Here is a 9,590-nt window from a genome sequence, read left to right as displayed (position 1 = left end):
TTCCCAGGAGCTGCAGTGCTATCAGCAGAGTCATCTGCAGGCAGGAAGGACACTGAGGCATATCTATATCCTCACTCATAGATTAAAAATATGAGCCCTAATTAAACTGTATGAACTCAGAAGAGTCCAGAAATAGACCCGTGCTTATATGGTCAACTGTTTTTTTACAAAGAGATCCAGGTTTGTGCTGAGACGTTTGGAAATCAATAGAGGGAAAATGGACCTCAACCCTCACCTTACACCATTCACAAAAATTACTCCAAATGGATCACACATCTAGACAAAAAAGCAAGAACTATAAAGCTTCTGTAAGGAAACAGAAAAAGATCTTTGCAACCTCAGGGCAGGCAAAGAATCTTAAGATACAAAAAGTATAAATCATAAAAGGAAAAAAACTGATATACTGAACTTAATCAAAATTTTAAACTTTTGCTTTTCAAAAGGAACTATCCAGAAAATAAAAAGACAACATATAGACTGGGAGAAAATATCTGCAAAATATATCTATAACAATAAAAGCATAACATGCTAATTAGACCGGACAGCCGAACAACCTTCTGGATGAAGCCGGGGCTGCGAGGGCCCAGCCCCTTGCACGAATTTTGTGCATCAGGCCTCTAGTATTTGATAAAAGACTTGTAACCATCTATCTATCTATATATATAAAAACCAAGCGACCCGAATGACCGGAATGACAGGTACGACTGGTCGCTATGACTTGATGGGGGTAGGGACACATGGCCAACTCCCGTGGCCCCTCCCCCAGGCTGGCCCAGCCCCTGATCAACCTCCCCCAACCCGATCATGGGCAGGGCTGGCCGGCCCACCTTCTGCGGCCCTTCGACCTGGCCCCAGCTGGACCCCACACGTGCATGAATTCGTGCACCAGGCCTTTAGTAATATATAAAGAATTGTTACAATTCATTAATTAACACGCACGCACACACACACACACACACACACACACACACACGGTGCCCTAACCAGTTTGGCTCAGTGGATGGAGTGTTGGACCTCTGACTGAAGAGTCACGGGTTCAATTCCGGTTAAGGGTGCATACCTCGGTTGTAGTGCAATCCCTAGCCCCGGTAGGGGTACATGCAGGAGGCAACCAATCTATGTGTCTCTCTCACATCAATGTTTCTATCTCTGTCTCTCCCTCCTGCCACTCTCTCTAAAAATCAATGGGAAAAATTCATTAATTCACACACACACACACACACACACACACACAGTGCCCTAACCAGTTTGGCTCAGTGGATGGACTAACCCTAACCCTAACCCTAGCCCTGGTAGGGGTACATGCAGGAAACAACCAATCTATGTGTCTCTCTCACATCAATGTTTCTATCTCTGTCTCTCCCTCCTGCCACTCTCTCTAAAAATCAATGGGAAAAATCTTCAGGTGAGGATTAACCAAAATTAAAATAAAATAAAAAAATAAGGTGATTTTTAAAATGGGCAAAAGATTGGAAGAGACACTTTACAAAAGCTATATGAATGGCCAATAAGCACATGAAAATATGCTTGACATCATCAGTCATTAGAGAAATACAAATTAAAAGCACAATGAGATTCTATAACATACACATTAGAATGGCTAAACTAAAAAACTGAGAATACCAAGTATTGTCAAGGATGTGGAGCAACAGAAACTCTCATACATTAATGCTGAAAAGGTTAAATGGTGCAACCATTTTGGAAAATAGTTTGACAATTTCTTATACAGTTAAACATATAGCTAAGGTATGACCAAAGCATTCCACTCCTAGGTATTTAAGAGAAAGGAAAGCATATCTGCATACAAAGACTTGTATGTTCATGGCAGCATTACTCATAATAGCCCCAAAATGGAACCTGGTCACTGGATAAATAAATTGTGGTATATCCATACAAGAGACTGTGGGTAGGGGGGAGGGAGGTTGTGATAGAAATATGTGTAGCTCACAAAGCCTAAAATATTTACTACCTGGGCCTGTATGTATATATGTTATGTATGATAATAAAGAAACCACACAAAAAAGACTGCATAGTATATTATTCTATTTACATGAAATTATCTAAAAGCCAGAACTTTAGTGATAAGGAGTAGATTGCTGGTTGACAAGACCTAGGAGGTGGGGAGAGGACTGATGTAATAGGCACAGAGAAAGTTTTTGGGGTGATGGAAATTTTCTATATTGTAATTGTCGTGTTGGTTATATAAGTTAGAACTCACCTGTACAATTCATCAAGTTGTATACTTAAAAATAATTACTCTTACTGTATGTAAATTTGACTTCAAAAAAGCTGATTAGACTGGAAAAAAAATTCAGAGGAACCCAGAAATATAAAACTGCCATATGAGCCAGCAACTCAAGAGAAATGAAAACTTATAGCCACACAAGACTGGCACACAAACGTCCTTAGCAGCAGTTGGCCCAAACTGGAGACAACCTAAATGTCCATCGACTGGTGAACTGAGAGACGGGATGTGGTGCATCCATACAGTGGAATACTCGTCAGCAATAAGAAGGAATGAAGTACTGCTACATGCCACCACATGGATGAAACTCAAAAATATTATGCTCCTTTGAAAAGCAGCGGGCCACAAGGAATTGCACAGTGTACGATTCCACTATGCTCCTTTGAAAAGCAGCGGGCCACAAGGAATTGCAGTGTACGATTCCACTTACTTGAAATGTCCAGAACAGGTAATGTCATAGCGACAGACAGATTAGTGGCTGCCTAGGGCTGGAGGTGAGGTTAACAATAAGAGGGCACAATGGATCCCATTTGGGGGATAAAAGTGCTCTAAAAATCACTGAATTATACACTTGAAATGGGTGAGTTTTAGGATATGTAAAATATACTTCAAAAACTTTGTTTAAAAAATATCTAACCCAGACTCATCTATATTATAAAAGGCCTGTGGCCATAACACCATAATGACCAAACGACCGGTCACCCGGAGGTGCATTGATGGGTCTCACAGCGTGGCGGGTCTGGGGTCCTGCTCCCGCGGCGGCGCGGCGGAGTCTGGGGTCCCATGGCGTGGTGGGTCTGGGGTCTCGCGCGATTTCACGCGCTGGGCCTCTAGTGTATATATAAACAACTAATTTTTACTAAAGTGACAAATAATTCAATGCTGGCACAACTGGATATCCACAAAGGGAAAAACAAACCTTAAGTTTCACCTAACACCACACACAGAAATAACAGAATGAAACAGATCTCAACATAAAAGTGAACACTATAAAACTTCTATGAGAAAAACTTTCCAACCTTGGGGTAAGCAAAGGCTTCTTAGGACACAAAAACCCATACATTGAAAAAGAAAAGATCAATGGTTATGACATTTAAAATCTTTTGTTTTTCAAAAAGCACTGTTAAGGGGGGGTGGAGGGAAGCAAGCCACAGACTGAGAGGAAATACTAACAATACACATATATGACAAGAACCTGAATCCAGAAAACTTAAAGAACTCTTCCAGCTCAATAATTAGAAGAAAATTAAGAATGGGCAAAAGACCGAAACAGACACTTCACAAAAGAAGATATGCACATAACAACAAGCACAAAAAGATGCTCAACGTTATCAGTCATCACGGAGATGTAAACTCAGACCACTCTGAGACACCACGACACATTAAACTCCTCAAATGAAAGAGACTGACAACACCAACTGCTGGTGAGACTATGAAACAAACGAGATCTCATACACTGCTGAAGGGAGTGCAAAATGGTACAACCACTTTAGAACACAGTTTGGCAGTTTCTTATAAAGTTAAACTTACACTTAACATATGACCCTGCAATTCCACTCCTAGGCATTTACTGAAGAGGGGGAAAAACATACAAAGATTTGTATACGAATATTCACAAGAGCTTTATTCGTAATAGTGCGAAGCTGGAAACAGCCTAAAGGCCATCAACTGGTGAATGGATAAACAAACTGGTGCGTCCACACCATGCAATACCACTTGTAATAAAAAGGAACTTCTGATCCACACAACTTGGATGACTCTCAAAAACATCATGCTGAGCGACAGAAACCAGACACGAACGAGTACATACTGTATGATTCCATTTATATCAAACTCTAGGAAAGATAAGTCTAATCAGAAGCAACAGAAAGCAGACCAGTGGCTGCCCGAGTCCGGGTGGGCTGAGATCGGCTGGGAACGGGCACCAGGGAACCTTGTAGGGTATTGGAAATGTTTACAATGTGAAGATGGCTACACGGGAGTCCACACTTGTCAAAACTCAAATCGTAGAATTAAATTCGGTGCATTTTCTTTTCTGCACATTATACCTCAATAAAGCTGATTTTTAAAAAAGTATGTCCAGATTTTTTTTTTTAAAAGGGAGCTACAGGAAGTCAGCAGTGATTGAGAACAATACCTAGCAGAGTAGATTCTAAGTTCTCTCTCTGCTCAGTTAGCAGCTGAGACCAAAGAAAAAAGCAAGAACTATGAATTCCAATTCAACTTTTAAAAATGCATCCTGTAATATTTGACACATACAAAAGGAGATAACATTTACATAAGTGCTGAAGCGTGATAATAAAATGAGCAATCCTAGCCCCACCTACTTTACCAGGTAGAACTTTCCAAACACCACCGAAGCTCCAGGTGTTCCTCTCCACCCAGAGGCAGCCATTATGCTAAATTCAGTGTTTATTCTAACTCCAACTCTCCATGAGCTAGGAAAGCTGGGAACATGCCCATCAGCGCAAGGACTGGATTTCTCAGCCTCCCTTTCAGACGGCGTGACCACGTGACTGAGTTCCAGCCAATGGAGAGAAAGTGGCAGTGATGTGGGCAGTTTCCAGGAAGTGTCCTCAGAAGGGAGCTTGCCCTTTCTCCTCCCCCCCCCCACCCCCCGCCCCTTGCTGGCTGGACGGCAGAGGGGACAGTGGGGCTGAGCAGTCACCCACAGCACAAGCTGGATGCCACCAGCCAGGTGTCAGGGATGCAGAGCCTGGAAGGAGCTGGGGCCCTGACATCAGAGCCTGAACTGCCGAGGTTTCCATAACAGAGAGATATCCTTCTATTGTGTTTAAGCCACTTTTATTTTGGGTTTTCTGTTATTTGCAGAAGAACCTTATAAAATGAACACAGGCTGCATTGTCAGCACAGCCATAATCCTGGCTGCCACCAACCAAAGACTCTTTCCCGGCCTAAGAGACCTAGGGAACGGCTCTGCCACTCGGCTCTTTCCCGTAACACTCGCCCGGGGCACTATCCACACACGGCACCTCCCTGGGTGAAACACACGGCCAACACAGCGGACAGGGTGGTGGCCCCTGAAAAGCTGTGTTTTAAGCTATTTCCTTAAAAATCAGAGTTTTTTTCATATACAAATCGGCAGCTTTTATGTAGCAAAAAGTGAGATTTGTGTGCTAAAGTGGCAGAGAGGGAAATGGGAGAGAAAATGGGAGGGCTCCCCACTTCATTTCCTGGTGGGAATGTCACTTGCAGAGTGGCTCGCACACACCACCCCGCCCCGGCCCTCGCTGCACCCCCAGGGATGCTCTCCTTCCAGCCCTCGCTGACTGGCCTTCAGAGCCCAGCTCCAGCCCTGCTTCCCCCGGACAGCCTCACCTAGCTGGCACTCGAGGGTTCCGTTGTTGGTCAACTCCAAAAGCTCTCACCACTCACACAGACCACATGGCGTGGGTTGGTCCTCGTGTATTTCCCCAAACACTGAGCTTCCCTCACGTTAGTCAGTGGCAAGGCCTGTTCTCTCCTTCCACAGCCTGCACGACCAAGCACACAGGAGGCCTCGCTGGCTCCTGGGGCTGCCCCGAGCTGCTGGTTTGACTGGACAGCCTTTCAATTCTGAAGTGCATTTCCATCCCCATTTATCCGCTCAACAAGTATTTCTGGAACACCTGCTAAGACAGAATCTCGGGTCATAGATCAAAAATATAAAAAGCCCTTGAGCTCCAGGAGCTCACAGTGAATGAACATTTCAGAGCATGGTGGCGGGAGTAGGAGCTGGCGGAGCCGAGGGGGACGGCCACCCTAGTGCACCCTAGCCGGAGTGGAGGCAGCTGAGACACGCCCTGCAGGGCGGAGCTACCCCGCCCTGCGGAACAGCAACCGGGCGCAGCATCTGACTGCCTTGTCTATACACTCCCAGGGGCCTTCCCTGGCCCCCCTGCAGCATCTGCTCAGGTGAGACAATAATTTTAACACTGGCCTAAGAATAATATAGTCACATAGGTAATACTGCCTCAAAAATAATTAATGATGCGTTTCAAAGTAAGAAACCCAATGTGCTTTGACTGTCTTCCAGCAGGGGGGTGGCCTGGCTCTTGCCTCCCTCTCGGGTCCTCTCATCTGACACTCCCATCCCAGGCTGTTTGCCCAGAGGCTCCTGTCCATCCTGTCTGCTCACTGCACCAGTCGTCCCCCAGGTCTTGCTGTCCTTCACCTCATCTGTGCCACTGGCCTCACCTGGGCCGAGCTCAGGCACTGCTGCGTTCGCTCACCTGCCTTTCCTATCAGACAACAGCAATTGGAGAGAGCGACTAGCGAGGCCTTGTTAACCCTCCCACCCCGGGGCCTAGCACAGTGCCGGGCACATAGCAGGCCTTCCATAATACGTGCCAGCTCAGTGAATTAAGAGAGAAAGTGTATAAGGCTATGTGGGCTATAAGAGAAACAACTGAGAAAGAACACACTTTCTCTCTCACGATTTCTAATGAAATGTCAAAACCTTTCCCCAACCCCATTTACATCCTATTTTAAGGGGCAACTGAAGCTGTAGGTCTGTCTTTGAAAGGCCTAAGGAAAAAAATTATTATTCCACAAAATTCACACCGGTCCTGCTCTATCTCAAAGCTACCTTGCTTCTTGTCTCTCTGGAGGAAAGAGGAGAAATCAGCTTGGAACGAATCAATCAAGCAAACATTTATCAGGACTTTCCGTTCAGGGCCGTGCTAGGCACCGCACACACACACACAGATTCCTGCTTCCAAGTCGAGAAGAAGAAACCAGACCGAGGAGCACAGAATGTCACATTTCCTCTGCTTTCGGCCTGGCTTTTCCTGAGCTCTCCCCGACTTCCTTCTCAGTTTATTCTCACCCCATGTGACACCAAGCTTCCCCGTGGTGCTACCTCCTCCCACTTTCACAAAGCCTTCTGACTTCTTCATTCTTCTCTTTTCTGTATTCTTGTGGAATTTTCTTGTCTGTATAATTAATTTTGGCATTTAATCATGTCTTATATTATTATCCTTTTCTTGCGAGTTTGTCTTCTCTCTCCCAGAGAGCCTGTAAGATCCTTAAAGATCATGTTTCAAATCCCACCATACTGTCCTGAGCACACAGTAGGTGCTTCACAAACACTGAGGAACTGACCATTCTGGTAGGTCTCCACATTCTCTTTGCTGACACTGGCATTTACTACCACCCCAAGTTCCACCACAATCACCAAAGAGCAGAGATACCCAAAGAAGCACCGAGTAGGACATCTGTCACCAAGGAGGAGGACGGGCTAGCCCAGAGGTGACAATCCGGGGCACTGGGCTCCTTGCAGCGATCTCGGAAAAGCTACCCTTCCCCAAGACGTGAGCATTTGGGGCTGAGCCCAGAGAATCCCATTTTCTAGACTTGGGCTCAGGGAGAAAATGTCCTTAAAAAGTCAAGAAACGTGAAGGGAAGGGCTGCCTGAGCTCCAGATGTAAACCGGCAGGAACACACATGAATGGAGGCCATAAATCCCTCCCAGGACGCAGACAATGCCTCAGCGATAAGCATGCAGATTGCACACCTAGTTCAGAAACTCCCCTGAGTTTGCTTGTAATTAAGGGGGTTAGAAAGGTAAAAAAAATATATAAACCCAATTAATCATTTAAATATTTAAAGTCAGATTTCCCCTCACTCCAGGATTAGTGTATTTCATAACGCCGGTGCAGACAGCCCTGGTTTTTACTGGGGTTCATTTTAGAGCGTGTTTAAACTCGTCAGGTTGAGTGATGCTTCCAGCAACTAATCGCATGTCAAATAAAAGATATTTTATGTAATAAATTACTGCTACAAGTAATTCAAATGTCATTTATCAGTTTTATTATCAGTCAGGCAAAGTCTTCTTTCTCTATATTAATCAAAATCAAGCTTTTTTTTTTTTTTTGGAGCAGTTTTGACACCTCTTGGCAAAAGTACAGAAGTGAAGAGGCAGCGCCAGCCCGGAGCTGGAGGGAGCGGGGCAGCGGCACAAGAAGAATGACCCTCCCCGGTGACACCAAAGCGGCAGGTATTTAGAATTGCCATTCCCATTGTTTTTACACCAGCGTCAGTGCAGGAAGGAGTCTGTCTCTAAGAAGATGTATTTTATTTTTAGGGCTGGGAGACTCTTAAAAATACTCCTACCTAAATACCTAACCGGGTAATGCTTTTTCTCAGAGCAATCCGGACAGAGGATGATTTAAACGACTGAGCCGCCCCTCCCCATCCCAGGCTTTGCCTCTTCAGAAAGACGAACAGTTTAACCCTTTGTGTCTACTCACAGGAGGCAAGCGCAGGATGTTTTAGGCCAACTCTGTGATCAGCCAGAACACTCTGTCCTGAGCAAGAAGTTTTCAAGTAGCCGAGAGACCTGTTCGGTATTAAGCACTAGAGGAAACAGCTGGAATAGAACAGATGTGCATCTTAGAAACTTCTGCACCCCAGCTGCCACTGCCCGTCCTCAACAAATCCCACTCAACGGCTGGGCCAGGGACACAGTAAGCAAAGTGTGGAGACTTGATCTTTGGTTAAAAGGAAACACAGAGTATGGTTAGGGACCCAAAGCAAACACAATGGGTGGGGAAGAATGCTGGCCAGGAAGGAGGAAAGAGTTCCAGGCCGACAGGCAGCTGCTACTGACTCCGGAGCCGCAGGACAAGGCTCACCACGAGGCATGTTCCTCTCGTCTCAGGCCACATGACACCAGTGGTTTGTCAGACAAGGCGACCACAGATGAGAGCATGTGAGTGTGTGTGACCTGGTCTCACCCCTTCAGCCTCATCCACAAGAAAAGCAAGCAACAGTCTAAATGAGAGCGGGGCACACACAGCGAGCGGCTCTAACCACTGCCCAGCCCTGCCTCTGCACAATGATGTCGCCCCCGCTGGGGCTGAGCCAGGGAGGATGGCAGAGTGAGCCAGACAGGAGCTCCAGAACACGCGACAGGGGTTTAAATCACACCTTTTAAAATCTGATAGCTAACACCGTTTTAAATCATGTTTTGAAAAAATAAAACTTCCGAGACAGACAATTATACAAAAGGCATTTTGAAAGATGGCAAATTCAAGGCTGAGTTACATTAAAGACACAAAACTGAGCTATTTTTCATCACTTTGGAGTCAATTTTAACCTTTTTAGACTTTGTACAGGTGACTGAAAGAAGGGGTTCTGGCTGTATTTGAGGTGTACATTTATTACTAGTTTAAAGAACCTCAATTCCCAAAACAGCTCTTATTTAAAAACAACAAAACCTCCTGTGGGTCATGGTCTCATGTTATAATTAAACACTACATACAAAAAGGACATTTACATCTAATCTGAAATTTTCTAACAGACTGCCACTGCATAAATATACATGGTATAGCCAGGATAAGGG

The 9,590-nt window shown here is 45.1% G+C and overlaps 1 protein-coding gene across 3 annotated transcripts in view; it reads right to left on the bottom strand.

Moving 5' to 3' along the window:
* The window catches only part of PEX14 (peroxisomal biogenesis factor 14), a 135,623-nt gene that overhangs the window by 14,703 nt on the left and 111,330 nt on the right, over positions 1-9,590 (bottom strand). The gene's annotated exons all lie outside the window — the stretch shown is intronic.

The sequence above is a fragment of the Myotis brandtii genome, unplaced genomic scaffold (assembly GCF_000412655.1).
Source record: "Myotis brandtii unplaced genomic scaffold, ASM41265v1 scaffold410, whole genome shotgun sequence".
NCBI classification, from domain to species: Eukaryota; Metazoa; Chordata; class Mammalia; order Chiroptera; family Vespertilionidae; genus Myotis; species Myotis brandtii.
The sequence above is the reverse complement of the archived record's forward strand: the minus strand, read 5'-3'. Positions and strand labels throughout refer to the sequence as shown.